The sequence below is a fragment of the Pinus tabuliformis genome, chromosome 8 (assembly GCF_031772625.1).
Source record: "Pinus tabuliformis cultivar Carrire ecotype Pingquan chromosome 8, CPIR1, whole genome shotgun sequence".
Taxonomy (NCBI): Eukaryota; Viridiplantae; Streptophyta; class Pinopsida; order Pinales; family Pinaceae; genus Pinus; species Pinus tabuliformis.
The window spans coordinates 1335115998-1335134275 of NC_142294.1; the positions used below are offsets into that span (position 1 = coordinate 1335115998).

Here is an 18278-nt window from a genome sequence, read left to right on the forward strand (position 1 = left end):
ATCAACATGTCATCACCATATTTTGTTGGGTAACATGATCTGTGGTTGACATGTGGTATTCATTTCTCTACATGTCACCACGACATTGTCCTGCATCCACAGGGTAGACACATGACCTTTTTTTTTTCAAAGAAAAAAAACCAACATAGCTTTATATTAAGAGTATATAAAGATCATCAATACATATTCAAGATTCAAATGAGGCATAGAAATGCCGAGTCTCCCTTTCAGAAAAAGCATACAGATAGTCCATTAAGGCGATATAAGCCTATCATCCTTAGCAGATAGACCAGATCTAAACAACTCTGAAATGAGAGAAAAACATATACTACACATCTACAAAACCAGATGTTCAAAAAGCTCTACAAAGACATATCAACACTTGACGTGACAGTTCCATGTACAGATACATGCAAAATCACATAAAGAAGAAGGGGCAGAAACGCCAAGGTAGACACATGACCTTTACATCCACACTAGGATCTGGAAAATATTTAAAAGTGTATATTTCCAAAAACATCAGATTTCTAGATTAATGGTTTTTGGATCCAATTTCTTTCAACTCGGAATACCTCGAAGAAAAGGCAGTTAATAATCGATGAACCTAATGGCATGATTCCTCAAAAGGTTGGATTTCCAGTTTGACGGATTTTGGATCCAATTTTCAACATATGACAGGAAATATTAGTCGAGAATGACAGTTGATAGAATTCAATCCAGATTTTTTCAAAACACATCCAGGTCTCTGAAAATCATTAAAAGGTCACTTTTTCAAACATTTGGATTCTGAATTAACAGATTTGTCAAGAGATGGAAACAATTCACGGTGATAACAACTAACCAAATCTTATCTGCATTCTATTAAACACACCTATTAGGTTCCTCAAAAAGTTGGATTTCCAGTTTGACGAACTTTGGATCCAATTTTCAACAGATGACAAGAAATATTAGTCGAGAACAGTTTGACGAACTTTGGATCCAATTTTCAACAGATGACAAGAAATATTAGTCGAAAATGACAGTTGATAGAATCTAATCCAAATTTTTTCAAAACACATCCAGATCTGGGAAAATCATTAAAAGGGAACTTTTTCAAACATTTGGATTATGCATTAACAGATTTGTCCAGAGATGGAAACAATTCACAGTGATAGCAACTAACCAAATCCTATCTGCATTCTATTAAACACACCCAGATCTTGAAAAAAATCTGAAAAGGCCATTTTCCCAAAAAGTCAGATCTCCAGATTCCAGTTCCACCTTATCAATACCACATTATCCCTGCCACATAGGCACCACATCATCTTCTTGCCACATTAGCATGCCTCTTTGATGAGTTAATCTATCACATCATCTTAATTTGTCTTTCATGCCACATCATACTCCATTTTGTATGGGTCCACGTGTTCTACCTTGCTAGCATTTGAATTTTTGCTTTTCATAAAAACATAGCTTAAAGAATTTTTGGACATCTTTACTTCTAGATCTGCCAACAAATGGGCTCCATTTATTAGGATTTCTGTTAATATACATTCTCATTAACGGACCACCAACCATTAGGCTACATGATACACCTGCCTTAATTTAATCCAGTTCGGTTTACAGTCTGTAACTAACAAAAATGGGAATAACCTTCGTGAACTAACAAATTCATTCACCGGACAAATTCATTCACGGACCAGTAGGGACAAAGTTTTGGGGCCATCAAGCCACTCGGGTAGCAAAAAAGATAAACCTTATACTTTTAATTGGTTCAATTGACAAACTTCAATTGATGTTAACTAGAAAAGATATCGTCAACTAATGGTATTATATGACTAGATATCACGTGATTTTACATATTGACCATGTTAACACTAAATATCTAATGAACAAATCAATTAATAATGGTGCGGTAACTAGATGGTTGTTACTATTGCAAGAATTCGAGAAAATATAATGTGGTGGCGAACTTTCTTTCGAGGCTTACCACAAATAAAAATGAGCCACTTGTTGAAGACTTTTTCTTAATGAACATGTTTTTGCAGTATCTATTAACTCATCATGGTTTGCAGATATTGCTAACTATTTGGTCGCAAGGAAGCTTACACCTCATCTATTTCTAAAGGAATGAAAAATATCATTAATTAAAGTTGGCTATTTTCATGGATCAATGGATGTATCTTTTACATGGGTCGTATCTAGTTATCTAGTGATGTGTAAGAGAGGATGAGATCCATGCCATATTAAAGGCTTGTCATAATGGGCCTTATGAATGCCATTTTGTAGATGAGAGGATTGATTATAAGGTACTCCATCAATCGTATAACTGGCCCTCCATTTTTTGAGATGCCACCCAGTAAATAAAAATATGTGAAAATTTCCAACACATGAGAAGGCCAATCGAGTCAAATGAAATGCCGCTAGAACCCTTTGAAAAGTGGGTTTTTGATTTTCAAACCTATCAACCCTCCATCCCAGAAAATCTCCTATCCCTTTCGCCACACTAATTATGTTAGAAAGTAGATGGAAGCAAATGCACTCTCAACCACAACAGAACAAGCAGTAGAAACATCCTCCATGGAGAAATCTTTGTCATATTTGGTGTATCACGAGAGATTGCCATTAATGGAGGGACACAATTCACTTCAACACTAATTAAGGACATCATATAGGAATATAATATTAAACACATGTTAACCACGCCATATCATCCATAGGTTAATGGGCAAGTAGGAGGGGAAAATAAGATAACCGAGACCATCCTTTCAAAAACTATATAACTCCACCTCAAAGATTGGGCAAATAGACTAACTAATGCATTTTGGGCCTACCGAACTACATGGTGAAAAACCGCTACCTACACTCTATAGGAGGTAGTATATGGAGAAAGAGTTCTTTTACTAATAGAGACAAAAGTACAAACCTTGAGGACAATAATGGAATTGGGCATGAATCTATCTAAGGTGCAACAACAAATTCTTCTCCAAATCAATGAGCTAGATGAACTTTGTAGAGTCTACTCTACATTAGACAACTATTGTTCAACAACAAAGGAATCGGTGGCATGAGAAGCTCATAAAGACGATGAGATTCAAAGTCGAATATTGGGCCTTATTATTTGATTTAAGATCCAAAGTCTTTAAAGGAAACTTTCATCCATGTTGGCTAGGGCCATATGAGATCATTACTACATATAACAATAGGCCCATCAAGCTTTGTACCATTGATGAAAAAGAACTCCATTGATGGAAAATTGGCACGAGCTTCAATTGTATCACAAGCCATTATCCAAGGAAGCATGTTCTCACAAGCGTAGCTCATTCGGTGGATGCCCCCTGTAATTTATAAGTGTTTTGAAATTCAAAATCAGTTGTTCCCTCCAGTTCTGGTGTCGTGACATTAAGCCTGCGGCAGATCGGTCTGAATCTAGCTCGTACCTTGTCTCTTAACTGCCCGCCGCACGCTCCTTCTTGCCATGAGTCAAACATCTTATCATGAATAGTGATAGCAATGGTCACCTCTCTGCTTGTCAACACATTAGCACAGCCCATTCTATGCAACCGCGACCCTTGTGACAGACCAAATCTACACACACCCTGGTTGTCACGCAGCTTCCAGGGAAAATTTTAAGAACCCCCCCTAAATTTATATGTATAATAAATGGGTGAATCTACATGGTATATAGGAAAAATGGAAGGTGATTTTATCAATAATATAATATGTATATATAATTTTTTTGCGAATCTCTCACCAGGCATGTCGAATATTTTACTCAATTATAAAATCTTGTAAGATCTTGGTGAGTCTTTCACTAAATAATAAAACTTTGTAAGGTCCTAGTGAATCTTATCATTGTGGACTCTTAGAGAATTTTTTGAAAAGTATAAAACCATATATGACAAGAGCCACATGGTGGCAATATCACTGTTTTTTTCACATTTCCACGAAATGGAACTTGTTTATAAAATTATAAAAAAGCCAACCAAGTCCCTTATAATATGTAGGTAAGCTTATAACAGAGTCTGATACATCTACTATGCTTGTCTTCATTCAAGTGTCATAGCTGCTATACTTAACACTGTGAATCACAACTCTCTCAGAACTCAACTCTATAGTGTAATTAAAACCTTTGGAAATTGAATCTGACAACTCTATAAAAAGGATTAATGAAGTAGAAGCTTTTGTGAATGAGCCCACTAATTATCACTGATAAACAATCAATCCAGACTATGAAGTCTTCCATCTTGATCACAATCGTGCTCACGATCAAGGGAGTGCGACCACCTAGCCTGACATAATGGCCATCATAGCTTCCAATAATCAACAACCACCTTGCAAGGACATCCTAGCTCATGTCTCATGAATTTTATTCATCAATATTAACTAATATAAATCTTATAAAGATAATATTAGAATCCTCTCCGGATTCACTGTTAATACAAGGGTAAAGGAAATTTTCTAGCTCAAGGCACTAGCCAATACCAACTTTGGCATTTGTGACCCCTTTGTGGGGATGCACCTACCCTACCCCGTTGGGTTTCTGCCTTGTAACATAGTTCAAGGATCACAAGACTTTCCAATCTTCCTACTCCATTAGACACATTTTATATGCTATACATAGTGAATGGAAAAGAAGCATTATAGAACACATAATTTCACAGAAGGAAAAAAAATCTTAGCCAGTTCAATATCAAAATCTTAACCACTGATTAATAAAGAATAACAAGTAGTGTAATGAATTGTTTCGAGTTATTTATTTACAAGATGTAAAGAATGTAGTGGAATGGAAAATATTACTTAGGCAACCCTTCAATATTTTCTACTAATATGTCTGTGCATGTACATATGAAATTAAGAGCATTGTTGAATACAAAGTTTCCTTTTCTCTTGCCTCCATTTTGACAAATCAGTGTGAAATCAGTGTCACTTTGAATCTCATTTCCTGTGTGGATGTTTTGACAAATCAATGTGAAATCAAAGTCACTTTGAATTTCCTTTCCTGCGAGGGATCGCATCCATAGTTGATTAGTAAAATATAATCTACTATATATTATATTCAAGAAACTGACTGTAATCTAGAGTGGAAACGAGACCTCAATTCTTATTCTGAATTTGAATATCTCAAGACAACATAAGAGATAAAAATGCATATGGCCTTAGTAGCTAGAAAACAATCACTCCATCATTACAAGACCACCTAGATTTCGACACTTAATCTAAATAATGGCACTTGTTGTAGTGCTTATTTGTATTAACACCATGGAAAAGCAACAAAAATGTTTCAAAGTACACTTACTAGAAAAGTTGTAATGTTCTGAGAATATTTAATGATAGCATCTGAACCTCATAGCTATGGTGGGGAAACTAGGGAACCCAAATATTGGAAGATATCTCATACCAAATCTGAGAAAAAAATAAAAAAGGAAAAAAATCAAAATCTATAATTCAAGCAATGAATTGTTTACAAATCAAATACAATTCCTTTAACTAACAGTTAAATTGTGGTGATATATTTAAATATTTAGTAAGAGGGTAACTTCAAACCATGGAATATTACCTTTGTCATTACTGTCATCCCTCAGTGACAGATTACAAATCAATACTTATGGAAAGATTGTAAGAAATTCTTTGAAATAGTAAAGCGTAACCTCTATTTTCAAGCAACAAAATCAAGACATTGTTACATCAAGAGCCATAATTGATACATAATCAATGAATCAATTCCTTGTATGGCACAAGCTTGTTTCACAACCTCTATTTTCTCAATAACAAAATCAAGACATTGTATGTGGTTATTGCCAAAAGGAAACTGCGTTCTAATTTGGAAGAGGATCTTATCAAAAGACATGGATTTATTCAAAGCTACAAAGCCTAATGGGTTACTGAAAAATAAGTTGGAATATGGGATCATGATACTTAAATTGAAAAAATATGCTTTCCTTTTAGAAACATTACAATTATACAATGTTTTTTGAGAGAATTAGAATTTGAAATTGGGCCTTTCTATCAAGACAAATTTTCATTAACAGAATGTACTTTCCTACCTGAAATGTTGTAGATATCCAAGAAAAACTTGAAAAGCATAAGGGAACTTAGCATAATGTACTTTCTTTCCTTCCTTAACATTCTTAAAGAGTTGAGGTTCCCCAAGTCATCAGGTAACTTTCGAAGGAAATGATAGTTAGTAATAGTCCAATTCACAACTGAAGGTGTGTCACAAATACGAGGGGGCATCTCCTCCAAATCACAAAAGTGCTCTAGGTTAAAATCTAGCATTATTGGAAGCTTAATGCTTGACTGGTTGTTATTGAACCCAGACATTTTTCCATTCTTCACTAAAAGCTTAAAGATAGCTTCTCTAAGTTCTACATGACTTTACTATGCTCTTGAAGTGGGGGCACATGCAGGCTCTCCAAGTGAATAGTCTTAAACTAAGTGAAGATAAGGCCGATAGATCATTCAGTGTGGATCTCTTTAACCCATAATTGAATACTATGTCTCTCCTGAACCCATAATTGAATACTATTAAAGGACTTTCAAATTTTTCATGGAACTCAAAAATGTTGGAAGAAAGTATTTGCTTCCAAAAAGAGTAAAACTAAAGCCTCTACTTAAGGACAATTGATGTCACACCACTAACACTTCTCCATGGAATCTATATAGGTAAACCACAAATGCAGAATTCCATTAGAATATTGTGTTTATTGAATACACAAATGAAATCATTGCATTTCTTTAAAATATCTTTTGAAATCAAAATTACTAAAATTACATATCGATAACCTAGTGGGTGTAGGATTAAATTCACCCGTGTCATTCACAGAAAGCATGAGAAAAAACCTAATACTATATATAAAACCAAGAAAAATTCAAATTCATCACTTCTAGGGACCTCGTAACCACCCTGCCAATACACAAGTATGTTCCTGTTTGCAGTTAGAAAAATTACCCAAATTCCAATCTGTTTACTCCAGCATATGTTAGAAAGTTATAGAAGGATGACTAGTGCAATCAATCCATTCCTTTTAGCCCTGTATTTGTTTCAGTTTAAAACAGAAGTATACAAATATACTTGTCCAATGTCTATGCTTTAACCATTCACCTTAAGATGTTTTTACAATATAATTTCCTAAGTCTATTTAACATCTTCATTATCATAAAAACCAACCTATATCCATCTTAACTCCACATCTACCACTCTTAGGGGGATGAAATCTATTTATCCCTCTGAGCACTAGGTAGACCCAGAATTAAGATGGATCTAAGATGATAGAATTTCCCATTTAAATAGTCTATGCTCACATGAATACCATGGTATTACCATGGGTCAATACCATGGGTTATCATAAACCTAGAACTTAAAAATTACTATTAGTAATTTATGAAAATTAATAAGATTAATAGTTGAATTTTATTTTATCTTTTATTTTAACCAAGCTAAAATGTTTAACATACATTAAATTACAACATCCATTTTTACTCTTGATCCACCAAGCCCCGAGAGGGATCAAATATTTTTTCACTCTATGCTAGTTTGCATATCACGATATTTGATACCTCTCGGGGGTTAGTAGATCTAGAGTAAAGATGGATCTATGATGGTTTAATTCCCCGATTTAAATAGGCTACATTCCAGGTGAATACCATGGGTGAATACCATGTGCCATTTTGGTGAATACCATGGGTCAATACCATGTGCCATTTTTATTTTTATTAATATTAATATTAGGGTTAATAATGTTTTTTTGCATGGTATTAATAACAATCTAGTCCATGGTATTTGTCCCACAGTATTTTTCCCATAGGTTTCACCTAAATATAACGCATTTTTGAGTGTTCGTAAATATAAGGTGACTTATGGAGTAAATATAAAAAAATGTTTTATTTGTTTACCATACCTCTCGTTTATTTATATTTTTATTAATTTACCATACCTCTTTTACAAATATGGTATTTGGCCCATAGGATTCACTTAAATAAAACCTCTTTCTTGAGCCTTCATAAATAGAACGAGGGTTATGCACTAAATATAAAAAGAGGTTTTATTTATTTACCATATGTCTAGTTTATTTATATTTTTATTTATTTACCATACCTTTTGAGTAAGTATAAAAAGACGTTCTATTTATTTACCATACCTCCACTTTACTTATATTTTTATTTGTTTACACCCTTGCATGTATATAAGGTGACTTATGGAGTAAATATAAAAAATGTTTTATTTATTTACCATACCTCTCATTTATTTATATTTTTATTAATTTACCATACCTCTTTTATAAATATGGTATTTGGCCCATAGGATTCACTTAAATAAAACCTATTCTTGAAAATGGGCGAATGGATTCACTTAAATAAAACCTATTCTTGAAAATGGGCGAATGGAAGGTTGTAACTCCTAGTTTCAAGGGCTAAATTTACCTTTTTTACCCTCTCCCTTAAAATAAGGTGGGCTATTTGAGGTGATTTGTAAAAATGTGCTATGATACAAAATATTTGCCCACTAAAAATTTAAAACCCCTTAATTTTGCCAAAGGGCGAACATTCGCCCCTAAAATTTTCTATGGCAGCTTCCCCCCAGATTGCTTTATCGTCCCGCGCTCTCTTTCAACTAGCTGGAGCGGTGAGACTGTCCTTCGGGCGGTTAGTCAGGCAGTCGACCCACCCATGTAGAGCTTCAGGCGACTGCCATTTACTCTTCCTGGGAAGGGATCTCCATTGAGCTTAGCAAGCTGGACTGTGCCTCCATCTATAACTTCTTTGACTACATAGGGTCCCAACCAATGCATTCAAAGCTTGCTAGGGAATTTCTCAAACTTGCTGTCATATAGTAATACCATATCATTCTCCTTGAACGTGTGCACCTTGATATGGCGATCATGCCAAGCTTTCTCTTACTACTTTTGTACTTGCTGATGGAATCTGGCCAAAAACCGTTCTTCCTCAAGTTCTTCCAATTGCGCGAGCTGTTCCTCCAAAGCCCCGTGGTCTGCCATGCTAGTCATTACCGTGATGCACAAACTCGGGATAATGTACTCCATTAGCATTACGGCTTCCATGTCGTAGACTAGCTGGAAAGGTGTCTGGTCCATCAACTTCTTGCATGTGGTTCAGTATGCCCATAGCACAGCAGGGATGCGCAAGTCCCAATCGTTTTGCTACACGTTACATACTTTGGTCAACGCAGTCTTCAAAATCTTATTGAATGCTTCGACGGTCCCATTCACTTGTGGATGGTATGGCATACTCTGTCGCTGATATATCTGGAATTCCGCCATGAGTGCACTAATAGTGTCATTCAGGAAGTGTTTTCCACGGTCGCTCATTAGAATTTTGGGACATCCAAACCATGTCAACACATTCTCGAATAAAAAAATTTCTGTTGTAGCAGCCGTCCAGTCCTTAACCGGTTGTGCTTCGGCCCACTGGGTCAAGTACTCTGTCGGGGTGATGATATAGTGCGTGCCCATCTTCCCTTGAGGTGTGATAGGCCCAACAAAGTCGATTGCCCATTTCTTGAACGGTTGCAACATCATCTGTGGCTTGAGTGGCATTTCATCCCTCCGCGATGGTTTCCTAGTCCGTTGACATACGTCGCAGGCCGAATAGTACACTTTTGAATCTTGATGTAGAGTTTGCCACCATAGTCCGGTGCGGAGAATCTTTTGTGTTGTAGTACGTCCCACATAATGTCCTCCTACAACCCCTCCATGTGCTTTGACAAGGATCTGTCCTTGCTCAAACTCAAGTACATATTTGTGTAATACTTCATTGTTACCCATCTTGTAAAGTTGCCCTGCAATAACAATAAATTCTGTTGTGCATATTATTAATTTCTTCTGTTGCACCGGATACCCCAGTGGTGCAGTTCTTGTGGTTAATAAATGGATTATATTCTCAAAGTGGCCATCCGTGATGCACACAGCATAGAGTTGTGCGTCAGGTAGTCCCTCTTCTAAGTTTGTGGGTTCTTCACTGTTTTCAATTCGAGACAGGTGATCTGGGCCAGCATTCAGACGTCGCGGCTTGATGATGACTTCAAAATCATATTCCTGAAACAATAACAACCATCGACAAATGTTCCCCCCCAACACAGGCTTATTCACTAGGTATTTTAGCGCAGAGTGATCAGTATACATCTTAAAGTGTCCTCTGAGTAGGTAGTGGCAGTGTTTCTGGAGTGCGTATGCCATCGCCAATCCCTCCTACTCTATAGTGGAGTAGTTATTCTCAGATTTGGACAATTTTCAACTTGCAAATGCGATCGGGTGATCAATTCCTTATTTTCCTTCCTATGTGAGTACTGCACCCAACGTGATACACGAAGCATCAACATGCACGTGAAATTCGATGTCCCATTTTGGAAAGACAAAGATTGGAGCTGATGCCATCTTTTCCTTGAGTGTTTCCAGACTTTTGTTACATTCATCATTCTAGAAATAAGTAGCCTCCTTTTTCAACAATTGTTCCATCGGTGTCGTGATCTACGCGTAGCTCTTGATGAAATTTCGATGGTAACCAGTGTGTCCCAGTGTGGCACACAGCTACTTGACACTTTGTGGTTCTTGCAGATTGAGTATGATAGAAATCTTTGCCGGGTCCACCATGAGGCCTTGCCTACAGATCACATGGCCGAACAAGTTCCCGAAGGGGACAAGGAAAGTACACTTCTTTAGGTTTAGCACAAACTGGTGTCGGCGGTAAGTATCCAACATTAACCGTAAGCTCGCAACATGTTTCTTGACTAACCCAAATACAGTCCAATCATCAAGATATACTTCCAAGAACTTATGTATAAATTCCTTGAATGTAGCTACCACTATGTGCCAGAATATCGCCGACGCATTCTTCAGCCCAAAGGGCATCACAATGTACTGAAAACAACCCCATTCGGTGGTGAAAGTTTTTTTACTCCTATCCTCTAGCACGATCTTAATCTGGTGATACCCTGAGAAACCGTCCATGAAGGAGTAAGATTCCTGTCCCCCCACATTTTCCAGTGCCTTATTCGTAAATGGCATCAGAAAGGGATCGTTAACACATGCATCGTTGAGCTTCCTGAGATCCATGCAAATACAAATTTCACCTTTCAGTTTTTTCTCCTAGACAACCATAGGGCTTACCCAGTTAGATTCCTCTACTAGTTCAATTATTCCTACCGCAAGCATTTTGTCCAACTCTTCGCAGACCTTCGCTTTGTATTTCATATTCGATTGGTAAGGTTGCTGCTTGACTGGCTTTGCGTTCAGTTTGAGTGTTATCTTCATCATTCCTAGGTCTCCTAGGATACCTTTTAACTCAGTCATCTTGGTCAGGAATAAGTCTTGATACTCGCAAAATAACTCAACGACTTTATTCACCATGGCATCATCCCAATAATCCCTCAGCATTGCATACTTCAGCGCTTCCTTCGTACCAATGTTCACTTGCTTTGTTTTTAGCGGCACGGTGATGTCAACATCCTCGATCGCTGGTCCACGCACCTCGCGACTCCCTTCCATTTCTGGAATATTGATGTTTCTGGGGTCATCGTCATCATCCTCTACCTGCGCATTGTAACATTCTAGGGCCTGACTCAGCTGACGAGACCATGCTAGTTGCACGACTTCCTCTGGTTCCAATGGTATCTTGAAAATGGCAACCTTGACGAGTTGCAGCGCATCATCCACGGTATCCATCCATCGGTCCTCAAATAAGAATGTTAATAAGAATCCTTCGTGCAAGATATCCCATTCGCTTGTACTATGGTAGAGCTCCGTTTCAGTATACCAGTTCCTGGGGATGACATCCAAGGTGTGATAAAACAAGTGAACCCACTCTGGTTGGGGTTCTTTTCCATAGGCTTTGGTCCATTTCGTGAGGTGTTCACATGGATCATCACGTCCATCATATTTATCGGTGATTCGTAATTCCGGCTTCCCAAACTTTAGCTGCATCATTCATCTGCAGTTGCGCAAGTCTTAAAAGGTTCCTTCGTGTGTTCCCCACCAGCGCGCAGGTGTCGCGTGTAGCACCCATTTTAATGCATCAAACCTCTGGTGCTCCGATACAACATTCTTGAACTTGTTCAAGAACTCATCTACCTCTGTTAGCTAAGCATCAAACCTCTGGTGCTCTAGTACAACAATCTCGAACTTGTTCAAGAACTCATCTACCTCCGTTAGCCCATCATATGTTGGTAGATCTCCATCTTAAGCAGTTACACAACACAGCGACCTGGTCATCATGTTGCAATTTAATGTTGTTACTTCATTCAGCCAATTATGCCATCGTTCATCTTCCTCTTATGCAGTCTAGGACTCGACACGCTCCCACGGCACTCTTTCCTCGGCAGTCGGACTTACCCAGTCCAGATTTCGCGCGGTGATTTTGTAGATACAATCCAATTCATCATCATCTTCCTCATCGTGCACCGGCTCAGTATATCGCACCCCCTCCATCAGATCTAGTGGGATGATCACGCGGAGCAACTTTTTCTCAAATATCATCTTTCGCTTCTATAAAGTAATGATGCCATTCATATCTGTGGCCCAGTCTATACCTAACAGTGTGGGGTAAGGGTTACTGTCATCCACAATTTCTATTACTTTGAAGTTCATTTGCGTACTGATGCCTTCGATTTCCACTGTCACCCCTTGCGATCTTCCCAGCGGCAAGATCTTCTGTTGGTTGGCCATCCGGAGTTGAATCAGAGACCATTGTAGGGTGGGCCTACCCATGTGTTCCCACGGTCACCTAGGAAACATGTTTGCATCCAACCCTGAATCCAGAATGACCTGGTCCATCTCATACTCGTCGATCTGTGTCGTGATTCGCATCTCCTGTCCAGTGTGCAGAGAGTGTTTTCCCAATTTTCGGACCATGCGGTTCCCCTGACCCTGTTCACTTAGTAATCAGCTCTTGCAGTCCTTTAACAGCTCTATTGTCATGCAACAACTTCATACATGTCTCCTAAAAGGTGGTAAGAATAGAGGGATCCATTCCTGGCTCAATTAGATCCCTTCCACCTGGAGTAGAGACGTCCGTGAAGCTCTCTTGAGATTCCTTTGCTCTCTTCTTCACCTGTTCCATTTCAAAGTCAGGTTCACTTGTAGGGGCATCACAAACCCTCTCATCTTCTGCAGGCTATTTTCGTGCATCTCCCCCTGTAGCTGTGCCACTATTTAGTACCATGTTTACGCTAGGGTCCGCTTCGCACAGTTCAGCCCTCATCATTTAAACGTTCTACGTCACTGTAGGTTGCGCTGCCCTCTTCTCACGTATCTGTTCTATCAGCGTGGGGCAATCTATCATTTCATGATCGAATTTCTCGTAGTAAGGGCATGATATTCTGGTCATGTTGGTACAATCCCACGCATAGTGCCCTGGTCCACCACAGTTATAGGAGATTAGCTGCCAGTGGCCCCTCCCTAGCCCCATTCCCTGTCCTCGTCCTTACCCCTGGAACCCATCACGTGCCATTGTTGCGGCTGGATCTGGACCTCGCACCTTAGTCTGCATCCTGTAAGCAGGTGCTCGATCCATCAACAACTCATAACTTCGGTAATTGCATTCATCATGGCCCATAGAGCTACAAAACTTGAAAAATAGCTGTTGAGGGGGTTGTACAAGCTTTGGCAATATATCGCAATTGTTTATGTTGTGCTTGCCCCCCACTTGGCATATCATGCACCAGAGTGCGGCCACCATGCTTGGCCCTACTTGTGCCTCTGGTCACAATGGAATTGTTCCCCCTCCTGCCAGATAGTTTGTGAATATTAGACGGTGATCCTTATTATGACCCTGGCCTTTGCATCTTACACACCAAATTTCTTCTCGTGCTTCTAGCCGGGTTGCCTTCTCTTGTTTCAAACTCTGCATTTCTAAACACAGGTTTTGTATTTGTGCGTGGATTTGGTGAACTCCAAACCCTGGATCCTGTATTGGGGTTTCATGTAACCTCATCGCTATCTCTAATGCTTCAGCTTGGGTTGAGATCTTTTGCTATGACAGCGTCATCCTCAGATGTGGTGTTAATGACGCCACAAACCACGCGCAGTGTTGCGCATCCATCAATGTCATGTTCGCCTCGCGGATTGTACTTTTCAATATTTGATCTAGATCCCATGGGGTTTCACCAGGCATCATCGCGATCTCCTTGAACCCAATGATCGACTGCATTTCTGATTTTGGCCGGCTAAACTCTTTTTTCAATGCCTCCCAGATCTCCGCTATTCCTGCATTCGGGTGATCACTCGAGTGCTTTATATACCATGTCAACGCGCGGTCCTGCAACGCGCTAACCAGAGTAGCCTTTTTGATGTTATCATCCGTAACTCCGTGCGCTTCCCACACTGCCCTTACTACGAACCAAAATTGTTCTAGATCTTCACTTCTTGCTCCTTTGAATACCGGCAACTTGATCGCGCTTCTCATTTTTAACTCATGTTGTGTGCGTGGGTATGCTAGAGCCTATTACGACCTTGTACCACTTCTGATCCACACAATCATCAATATCTTTCTGCGCAAGGCTTCAAAATTCCACCATTATACATCCATTAGGTAGATCTTGGTCCCAACAATGGAACCATTTGTTGGCTTATTGGGCATTGACCCAGGTTCAGAAGAGTGGTTAGCCAAACAAATCCCGTAGCTACCAACCCTTTCGGCAATAGTCCGCAGAGCACGAACTGAGGTCTCACCCGAGGTAGCAGGGGAGGGTGTTGGAACCAAGTTTCCACACCCTTGGTATGTCTTGATGTGGTCTGGAGGGGTCGCGAACTGTTCTGTGGTCTTGCGCCACTCTAGATTATTATTGAGCTTCCACAAATATCCGCGCGGTTGTACTTTCTTATTAATGAAATTAGTATAGATATGATATTTTAATTACAGCCTTTAAGCAAGCATTTAACAATAAAACCCAATGCGTGCAATTATAAAAGGATAGAAACTCATATAACAGATGTAGAAATCAGAACACAATAGATCTGTGATATTTCAGAAATCATTGATCTTTATTAAAATCTTAGCCAATTGTTGCACTGAAAATTGTCACCTTGACATTCTGCTATATGTGTGAGTTCATTACCACTCATGCTTTCCTCCTCTGCAAGTCTAAAACAACAGTTCCTCATATCAAGCCTTGAAAATAAGAGAAAAGCTCTCAAAAGTTTGTAAAACTCTGGTTCCACACTTTCTCTTTGTCTTACCTGTGGTCCTGCACCTAATGGTCATGTCTCTAGCGCACCTGACCGCACTGTCTCTGTGTTAAAGGTGCGGACCCCTGTAAAAGTTAAAAAGGTGTGAGTATATTCTGAAAAACTCACTTTCAGTTATTTCTAGAAGCTTCTGGAAGGAATCTTGAGGTGGCAAGTTCGCTCTTTTAAGGTTCATGTATCTCATACCTTAAGGAGCTAACCCCTTGATGTCAGGAGCTTATCCCTTTGAAGGAGGATTCTATCCCTTCATAGGTGGACCTGTAACCTCCTCCTTTGCACTATAAAAAGAAGCGTTGGGCTGGTTAACAGGGAGTTAGAAGCTTGGTATTTTTGAGGGAAAATGTTGTTGGAACTTAGTCTTCTTTAGTTGATTTTTTATGAGGAGAGATTACATACCACTAAGATCTCATTTGGGAGAGTGAAAGACTTGTCAAAGTAAAGGAAATTCCTATTTCGGACCCCAGGAAGAGCTTGTTCAACATCAAGGCTGAAAAGGTTGTAAGGTTCTTCTACTTCAAAGTTAATACAAATAAATTTGTTTTTCTCAATAAGCTATTAATTCATGGTTTATTTTATGGATTCCTTGATCACCATAATAGGCATGATTTATAATATTTGTTATGCAGGTGCTATTTAATGTTTGCTTGTTTGTGATTGCAGGTCTTCATAGATAACTCTTTCGAATGACTGGAGGATGACTACTACGAAAAAGCATTGGATCTAGGGTAGGATCTTAACACCTTTGTAGTATTTACTTATAAATCGCATATGTCTAGAGAAAGATAAATTTGTTTGTCTGTTTGTTGCTAGAATATCTTCTGATACTAGGGAGATCGGCCTTGTCTGCAAGATCGATTTATCCGGCCAACACCAATACAACTAGACCTGCCCTGCGCACTCAGCTGCAGGGGTCAGCGCACACAGTTGCGGACTCTACCAGGCCTCTGCTCACATAGCTACAGAGCCTCTACCTATCTACCAACAACCTTGACTCGAACTTACAAACACAGAGAATATTGCCTTCACAATCTTATAATCGTCAAGATCCCAGAATTTAACTACCCCCTTCTACCCTTAGAGCCTCGCTCTATTTATACATTCCCATGGTCCGTGAACGATGGTCAGATTGACTTACTTTCTATTATTCTATATTATTTCTGGGTGGACAACCCTTTGACTTGACCTATTACATTTCGCGCTCTGCGCATTTTGGATATTTACAATATTATTACCTAACTTATAGGCTTTAAGCCCCAAAACTGTTACGCGGGGCCACCGCTACCCAACGGAAAAGGAAAGAAGTTTGAATAGACTAAGGGGTGTGCAACTAGTTTTGAGCCGCTGAAGCAGTTCCTTACGAATGCATCAGTCTTGAAGACTACAGATCAGATAAATAGTTTGTGGTATGTATAGATGCTTACAAGAGAGGACTTGGTGGAGTCTTGATGCAGGAAGGACATATAGTATGTTATGAGTCAAGGAAATTGAATGAGCATGAGCAAAATTATGTGAATCATGATCTTGAGTTAGCAGCAATCATTCATGCATTAAATATGTGGAGACACTATATCCTTGGCGGGAGGCTCATTTTGATGACTGATCATAGTGGGCTGAGATACTTATTTGACTAACCTAATCTAAATTACAGACAAGCTAGATGGTTGGCCACACTTAGTGAGTTTGGCTTCGATATCAAGTAGATTAAGGGTAAGGAGAACAAGGTTGCATATGCTCTTAGTAAAAGAGTATAGGTGAATCATATTGAAACAGTGAGATCTCATGGGACAAACTTGTAGTAACGGATCTTGCAGGAAGGAAAATAGGATGACAAGTACCAACGTCTTAAGCACAGGTTACAACAATAAGGTACAAGTGATTAGGATGTGGATTATCATCTCACGAAGTATGGTTTCGTAAGATTTAGAGACAAGATCTGTGTGCTAGACAACAACGAGCTCAAGAATCTTATCTTGAGGGACTTTCATGTGAATCTATATTCAGGTCACCCGGGATATCAAAAGACATTGACAATGGTTAAGAATTTCTATAACTTACTGAACTTGAAGAAAGAGGTGGTTGAGTATGTTACGATATTTTTGGATTTTCAGGAGGTAAAAGCATAGTTTCAGTCCATGTGGGTTATTACAGTCGATTATGATTCCAAAGTGGAAATGGGATGTCATTTCCATGGACTTCGTGATAGGTTTGACAAGGACATCAAAGCAACATGGTTCTATTATGCTTGTGATCGACATGCTAAGTAAGGTAGCACCCTTGGTTGCAGTTAAGTCTATTAATTTAGTTGGGGAGGTGAAGAAAATAAAAGAAAATAGAAGAAAAGGAAGGTGAAGAGACACAAAATTGCATGAGAGGAAAACTAAAGGAAAAATAGAGGAAAATGAAGAAAATAGAGGCCTCAATGATAAAAAGGCTTATGAGGAACAATTGCTAGTCTTTTGTTAGTTTAGTTTTGGAGCTCTCTTTTATAATCTCTTTCTCTCAAACTCTTGCACACTTGGAGTATTCTTGGAGTACTTTGGCATACATTGGATTTGGAAAAAGAAGGCAAAGGAAAGAAGGAAATCATAAGGCAAGAGGTGGATCATTAGCTAAAATTGGATTACTTTGCACGTAACAAGATGCATGTGAGATTTCCTTGTTGATTTATGGATGAATTACATATGCATGTGGTTTTCTGGTTATGTGTTGTCATTGACATAGAAAATTGCCTAGATTGACAGTGGTTTTATCGTTGCCTTGAAATTTCCTAGATGGGCATGGTGTTGTGGGGTTTTCCATTTGATTGTTTTATGATTGGTGCTCATAATTTCTTATGGCTTTGGTTTGGAACAAATGCTTTGAAATCCTTGGAACAACTTGGGTTGAGTTACTAGTCTTGGAGCCTAGGTTGGAACAAATGCTCTGGAGCCCTTGGTGGGTTGAGTTACTAGTCATTGGAGTCAGTTGAGCAAACGCTATGGAGCCCTAATAGGTTGTGGGTTAAGTTATTAGTTCATGGAGCCCTGGACAACTTGGTTAGAGACCGTTCTGGTTGGTGTTACTGATGTCCAACCATGAGGTGGAATCACTAGTTAAGTG

The 18278-nt window shown here is 38.9% G+C and overlaps 1 protein-coding gene across 1 annotated transcript in view; it reads right to left on the reverse strand.

Moving 5' to 3' along the window:
- Positions 1–18278, reverse strand: part of LOC149240397 (plasmodesmata-located protein 7-like) — a 43252-nt gene that overhangs the window by 1216 nt on the left and 23758 nt on the right. The gene's annotated exons all lie outside the window — the stretch shown is intronic.